This window comes from Dendrobates tinctorius, unplaced genomic scaffold (assembly GCF_039654945.1).
Source record: "Dendrobates tinctorius isolate UK_male_01 unplaced genomic scaffold, ASM3965494v1 ptg000250l, whole genome shotgun sequence".
Classification (NCBI taxonomy): domain Eukaryota; kingdom Metazoa; phylum Chordata; class Amphibia; order Anura; family Dendrobatidae; genus Dendrobates; species Dendrobates tinctorius.
In genome coordinates, this window is record NW_027361917.1 from 62,017,232 (window position 1) to 62,024,721 (window position 7,490).

Consider the following 7,490-nt stretch of genomic DNA (forward strand, 5'->3'; position numbering starts at 1 on the left):
TCTAGGTGTGTCAGAGCACATAATAAGCAACTGCCTCCCCAACTTGTTAACCCGTTTAGCACCAGCTTCTAGCTTGATTATCCCACAGTCTGATTTCCTTGCCTGGTGCCTAACCTCACACAATGAGCTATATAATCAAGCTGAAGAGGCTGCCAATGAGCAGGGAAACAATCTGGGGAGGTAGTTAGTGGCTTGTTAAACATATATTATGTTCACACACACACAATCCTCCAACATTGAAAATACAATACCAAAAAGGAAAAGTTATGGAATTATGAACAAAAACTAGGTTGACGGACATATTAATGATATGCAAATCTTAAAAAATGTGAATCAAAATTTTTAAACTTCTGAATTTAATCAGTATTGAGTATGAGCGCCACACGGACATACTTACACACCTTGCCATGCTATAATTTAGGTGGTTATTGTCCGGCCTTAGGCTGGAAGTCTGAAGTCACTCTATATGACTGCAGAGTTGTGAATCCTCACATTGCGCACACTGAGGATTCTCCGGTGCAGGGTGCATGACCATAAGTATACAATTTGCATACATGCAGTTAGGTGCTGACCACACATGCGCGGCCTCGCTCGATGCAATGCATATTGAGCGAGGCCGGATAAATCTTGATGGAAGTGTGCCTATCGTACACTTGCGATCACATGCCTGCCCGCTCCTCACAGCATGCAATGTGAGGATTCAGAAGTCTGCAGTCACACCAAGGTCGGACAATCCTATTTAATGTTTGTCTGATGAATATTCTACCACATTGAATTCACTTGTGCACGCAAACCTTCAAGATTGGCTGCTTTTGTTGCAATTGCCGATTTATGATGTCCCAGATGCGCTTGATGGGAGATTCAAACAATGGCACATAGTGGTCCATTCTCCACTGTAAGTGAAATTGGATATAACATACTAGGCCTAAAGGCCCCATTACACATAACGATGTCCCAGCGATCCCACCAACGATCTGACATGGATGGGATCGCTGGGACATCGTTAGGCTGATCGCTGGTGAGCTGTCACATAGACAAGCCCCTCCAGCAATCAGGACCAGCGAGCAAGCTGGTTTCCACTGTAAACAGCGGGTATCTAAGAGCCGCAAGGCTCTTAGGTACCCGCTGTTTACCTTGGAAACCAGCGTCGCTGATCGCTGGTCTCTCGCTGCCACACGCAGCTCTGCGCGCTGGCCCAGCTGGAGACCAACGATCAAAAAACGTCCCAGGACGGTGGAGCGCGATCAGCGATACCCGGCAGGGGGGGGCGGTCGCTGATCCATGTTACACACAGAGATCTCGCTGGCGAGATCACTGTGTGTGACGGGGCCTTAAGGCCTCAAGCAGTGTGTACATAACCATTAGGTGTTTGCAGAACATTGGTTTACGAGCCAGACATCCAGCTACAGATGTTCCACTGACATCTTGCCAACGCTTACAAAGGCCATCATGGTGCAGAGCAGACTGCCATGTAGCTTGGCGTGGAGGTCTATCCTCTTCAGCGATGAGTGACACTATTTAATTTAGTGCATTGATAGCTGAAGATTGGTATGGAGACCACGTGGGCAAAGCTATAAAGAGGTCTTCATGAACGAGGGAATGTAAATGTGTTTCGGTAGCCATTTTTTAACACAATGCCAGGCCGCATGTTGCTCTTGCTACTGTATTCTGCGCAGCCTAAACGTGCTACCATGGCCTACAGCGTCTCTGAACTTGTCATCCATCTAGCACATTTTGGATGTCTTTGGTCATGAATTGCAAAGGGCGCTGCCAGCAGTGGTGGAGCTTGATGATTTCTGTGGCCTAGTGCATTCAGCATGGCAGAACATTCCTCAGCCATTTAATCTCATTGATCGCACACTAATGCATATTTCTGTAATTGACGTTCATATACAATACTGAATAAATCAAGATATTTTGTTTCCATCTTTTCATTTGAATATAATTAACACATCTATTGCTCTGCGATTTCCATGACTTTTCCTTCGTAGTGTTGTAGCTTCTATGTTGAGCAGGGTATACAATATATAGATGGCTAGATCTATGTATTTATATACCGTACTTCAAAAATGTCTCCGCACTCCAGATATGTGATAGTTTAAGAAAACCTATGGTCTTTATTCGTCCATGTATGTGCACCTTTCTCAAGCCATGAACATGCACAGTGCATGAAAAATGTATTTGATGGTTGCACTCTATAATCAGTGATTAGAAAAGCGCTTATGTATTCAGTGCAACCACAGCAGTCTCCATGTCCTCATTCATGTAACAAACATTTGTAATTGGTGGCAGTTCACATGTATTGTGCATAAAATATTTAAAAAAAACTTAATTTCATCATAATGTGATAAGATCTGAAAACTGCTCGCCCAACTGCTGCGGTCAGTGAACATTAGGGTGCATACATATATACATAGTATGGTGTCCCAGCACTGCCTGGCACATTTTCTAGGCTCAGCAGTGATGTTGCTGCTCCCAGCTAGTCACTGCATTGAATACTTTGCACGTACACGCTTTTCTCTCTCAATTTGAGTGGTGCCATATTGAATCTGGCAACTTCCTTCAGAAACTGCATGTCTATGGCACCCTCTGTATGTAATTGGAATGGGGAATGCCCGCACTCTGCAGAGGCTGATTGCTCTAGTCTCTCAATTGTAAAATATGAAGAAACGGGAAATGTTAAAAAGGGGGGTGGTACATATAAATAATAATATACAAGCCAAATATTAAAGGCTAATGCAAACTAGCATCACGATATGGGTATAAGATGCCACCAAAACGGCTGAACCACAATGTGTGAACAGGGAACTATGTGAACCAAGACGATGAAAGGAACTGTAGTAAATAATGGCAGCGCTGTCCGCTGATGACGTCCTGTTCCAGGAGGGGTGATGGATGCTGCAGGTAAGTAGTGAGCGCAGCCCCAGCCTCCTGATGACTCCTCAATCGATACGTCAGAGGGAAGGAAGGACAAAAACAAACACATTTAGCCAATGGCAAAAGTGCTTATGGTGTCAAAATCGATATTTAGGACAACATGGGTATTTGGCAGCCCCTTTAATGTTCAGAATTCTAGATAACACAGGACTTATCACTATCAACAAAAGTGAGAAATATGCTTACCTGGCAATAATTATGTTCTCAGCCGTTCATACTCATCAGAGTGCAAGAAACCTGAAGGACATCAAGAAAATGTGATAAATTCCATCATACAATCCAGCACTACTTTAAAATGGCAACTTCTTTATTTCATAATGACATATATCCACATAGACAGATGAAAGCCAGAGTTGGAAAACCTATGTGTTTTGAATGCTAACAGCTCTTACTCATGGTACACCATGTCCATGTATCATGGCTTGATAAAGGCACCAAATGGTGCACATGGTTGAATAAAGAGCACAGTTTTGTCACTATCGCATCGGGAGTGCTGCCATTTTTGCCGTATGTGTGTTGGGGATAATGATTCCGCACACTGAGGCTTGCAGCCTTTTGCTAGATCAGCTTTGCATAGTGCGGCTTTCTTTGAGGATATATATGTATATATACGAAAATATATCACTATACAAAGCTAATCTAGCATAAGATAAAAGCAGTAATGTGTACGTTGAAATAGACAAGGTTTTGTTCACATGAAAACCGCAAATAACATTTGCAGTACAAAATCTGTTGTTCAATACATCTGTTTTTTTTGTTTATTTGAAAAACCACTTCAATAAGTAACTGCTTTGATATTCTACTTTGGATTTCACTGCAAATACATTGCCCAGGGTAACATATTGTGTGAACATACCCTTACAGTGAGCTAAACAGGCAACCATGGAGTGCGGACCATTGGATGTAAGTAGTATGTGATGAATCACAAATCTCCATTGGATAAGAATAGAAGTGAATGAATCATTTCAAGTATAGCGTTGAATTTGACTTGAATTTGACAAAAATCTGCATTCCCCAAAATGTGGATTTTTTTTTGTAATTCACTTCTTTGCAGATTCAGCAAAATGGCCGTTGCAAGCCACCATTTTTCAAAACTATAAAAGGCCATCAAAATGTTAAATTCTTATACTTACTTCTCAGGCCCCTCCAAGGCACCCACCAGGTTTGCGCTGCATCTTTAGATCGCCGCTGCTAGCGCTGAAATTCCCAGGTCCCTCATGCTAGGCCAGGACTTCCAGTTTTGATGAGGCTCGGGAGGACTTTGCCCAAGCACACAAAAGGTTATGGCAAGTGGCAGCGATCTGAAGATGTAATGAGGACCACCTGGGGTGACAGTGATTAGTGGAGGTGAGTGGTGAGTAACGCTATGTTCCCATGATGAGCTTTTGGTGCTTTTTTGCCCTGCATTTTTGACTGATTTGAGTAAGGTCAATGGTAAAAACGCACAGAGAATGGACATGCTGCACATTATTTTCTGTAAGTCAAAAATACTCAATGTGTGCATGACACTTCAGGTTTCTCAGTCACTTTGCTGGCATCAGGATTGCTTCACGTTTTGCTAGTCAATCTGCATGACAAAAATGCACCAAATCTGCAACGTGTGCACAAGTCCTTATACACCCAAAAATCGTTTGCTTTTGTAGCTGCTGTTTGACATTGAGTACTGCTGCTCAGCTTACTTGTAATCAGAATAACCAAGTCCTTTTCCTGTTCTGTAGTCCAGAGTATACTCCCATTTAATATATATGCAGCGATAGGTTTACTCCGTACTAGGTGCATTACTCTACAGTCTACATTTATCTACATGAAACCTCAATTGCCAAGTGTTTGCCCATTCAGACATCTTATCCAGATTGTTTTGTAAAATTGTAATGTCAAGGTCAGATTTTAGTACCCTTCATAGTTTGGACTGACACTTTACTCTCAATCCCATCCAGGAGGTCATTAATAAAGAGGTTACAAAGAATCAGTCTTAACACAGATCCCTGCGGTCCCCACTGCTGACTATATCCCATTTAGAGAACGTACCATTTATGACGATTCTTTGTTTCCGGTCATTTAGCCAATTCCTTACCCATCTGCATATGGTTTCCCCCAGTCTTCTCTTCTGTAGCTTCAGTATAAGGCTGTTACGTGGTACCGTATGAAATGCCTTTGCAAAGTCCAGATAAATCGCATCAGCTGCATTACCAACCAAGCCGCCATCAGGGCATTACTGTCCTTACTGGCGTATGGTGTCTGGTGAGGAGGGGGGCGGTCTGGGCCCCTTCTTCACCGGGCCCCAGGGGCAGGATTTGGCCGTTCACTAATAGCTGAATCAAGAGGTGTATCTAGGCTTTCTGGCACCCGGGGCAAGAATTCGGTTCGGCGCCCCCCCCCCCCCCCCCCCAAGCACACATGCGATTTCCACACTTAGTCATGTACCGACGAGCTGCTCTTCCTAATGCTCTCAATGTTCAGTGAAAAACTGAGAGAAGCAGGAAGAGAAGCTTGTTGTCTCAGGACCATAAGTATGAAAGTCACATATGAGTGAAGTGTCCATGTGATGACTACAGGTACCTGCACAGCTGAATCCTGACATTGCAGGCTTCTGAATTCTCACAACGAATGCACTGCACACTTTTAGGATTCTCCCGTACCGGTGGCAAGAGTACATGGTCATATCATCACAAGCATGTGATTTATATATTTCTGGCCACATTCCGACTAGACGTGCCCGACCTCGCTCAGTTCATTTTCATTGAGTGAGGCCGCACATGTCTAGTCAGCATGTGATCGCCTGTATGTAAATTACCGACACGAGAGAATCCTAACAGCGTTCAGTGAGCACTGTGAGAATTCAGTAGTCTGCAGTCGCATAGAATGAGTGCAGACCCAGCACAAACCTGTAAAACCCCTTTAATGTTCCTAACAAATAAAATTATGAGAATTAGTCAGTATCACAAATAATATTTACATCCAGGTACCTTATAGATGATGTCATCTCTGGAGTCATTCTTCTTCTTGTCCAGACCCCATGATGAGTTTTCTCATCCACGGCCGTCTCTGCAGACTTCCATCTTCTCCGGTCTTCTGCAGCAAATCTCCACACGATGCCCTTAAAGATAGAAGTGTCATTATAATGCTCCTAAATAAAAACATCTGCAATATACTGTCACTTCACACTATTCCCCTCCCTCCTCATACTGTCTCCTCTAACATCCCACCTGTTCACCATACTGTCTCCTCATATATTTACCCCCTCACTCTCTATACTGTCTGCTCACACATACCCCTGACTCCCCATACTGTCTGCACACATCCCATCACACTCACTCCCCATACTGTGTCCATACACATTTTTCCCATCGCTACTCACTGTGTCCACATACATTTACCCGTTCGCTCCCCATACTGTCTGCACCCATCCCGCATGCTATTTCCTCATACATGCCCTCATACATACATACTCTTCATTGTGTCCTCAAATCTCCCCACACATTAAATCCCCCATCCCCACTCCAAATCCCCCCACATACATTAAATCCCCATCCCCACTCCAAATCCCCCCATCCCCATGCCAAATCCCACCACACATAAAGTATCCCCCATCCCCACTCCAAATTCCCCTACACATAAAGTACCCCCATCCCCACTCTAAATCCCCTCACACATAAAGTACCCCCATCCCCATTCCAAATCACCCTGCACATAAAGTACCCCCTCATCCCCACTCCAAATCCCATCCACACATAAAGTACCCCCTCATCCCCACTCCAAATCCCCCCACACATGAAGTACCCCCTCATCCCCACTCCAAATACCCCAACACATAAAGTACCCCCTCATCAACACTCCAAATCCCCCCACACATAAAGTACCCCCCATCCATACTCTAAATCCCCCCCACACATTATGTTCCCCCATCCCCACTCCAAATCCCCCACCTTAATCTTCGGTGGCTTCAGCTCCACAGTGGAGCACACTTACCACCAGCGTTCCCCCTTCTGGGCGCCACCGGCGAGTGACATCAGCAGCGTGATCACATGACCTGATCACGCTGCTGGCGTCACTCTGACCTGGCGGTCAGAGCTTCAGTTGTAGTGGCGTCTGTATAGACGCCAGTACAATTGATCCTTGGGAGCTGGCGCACTGCAGCTTCTCTGCGCCGGCTGTCATCTTGACAGCCAACACAGAGAACGGCCGACTCCCAGGTCAGAGGGAGGCAGAATGCTGCCGCAAGGGGAGACACTGTGGACCACCGCATTAGGTGGCTGGACTGCGCCCCCCTGCCAGCTGCTCCCTGGGAACATGCCCCGGATGCCCCCCCTAGATACGCCTCTGATTGAACGTGAGTCCTTGGATACACGTTCACTTGAAATCTATTGCTATGCAGAATTGCTTCCTACACTGCAATAAGAGCCGCCAGCCAATCAGAGGTCGGTGGCTGACTGCTAACATCAATGCGCACGTTGCCGGCATATGACATCGCTGTCATGCGCCAGCACATCCGCGCCTCAAATGGTTGAGGAGGAGAACACAGCTGGACCGCCACCAGGTAAGGAGAAACTTTT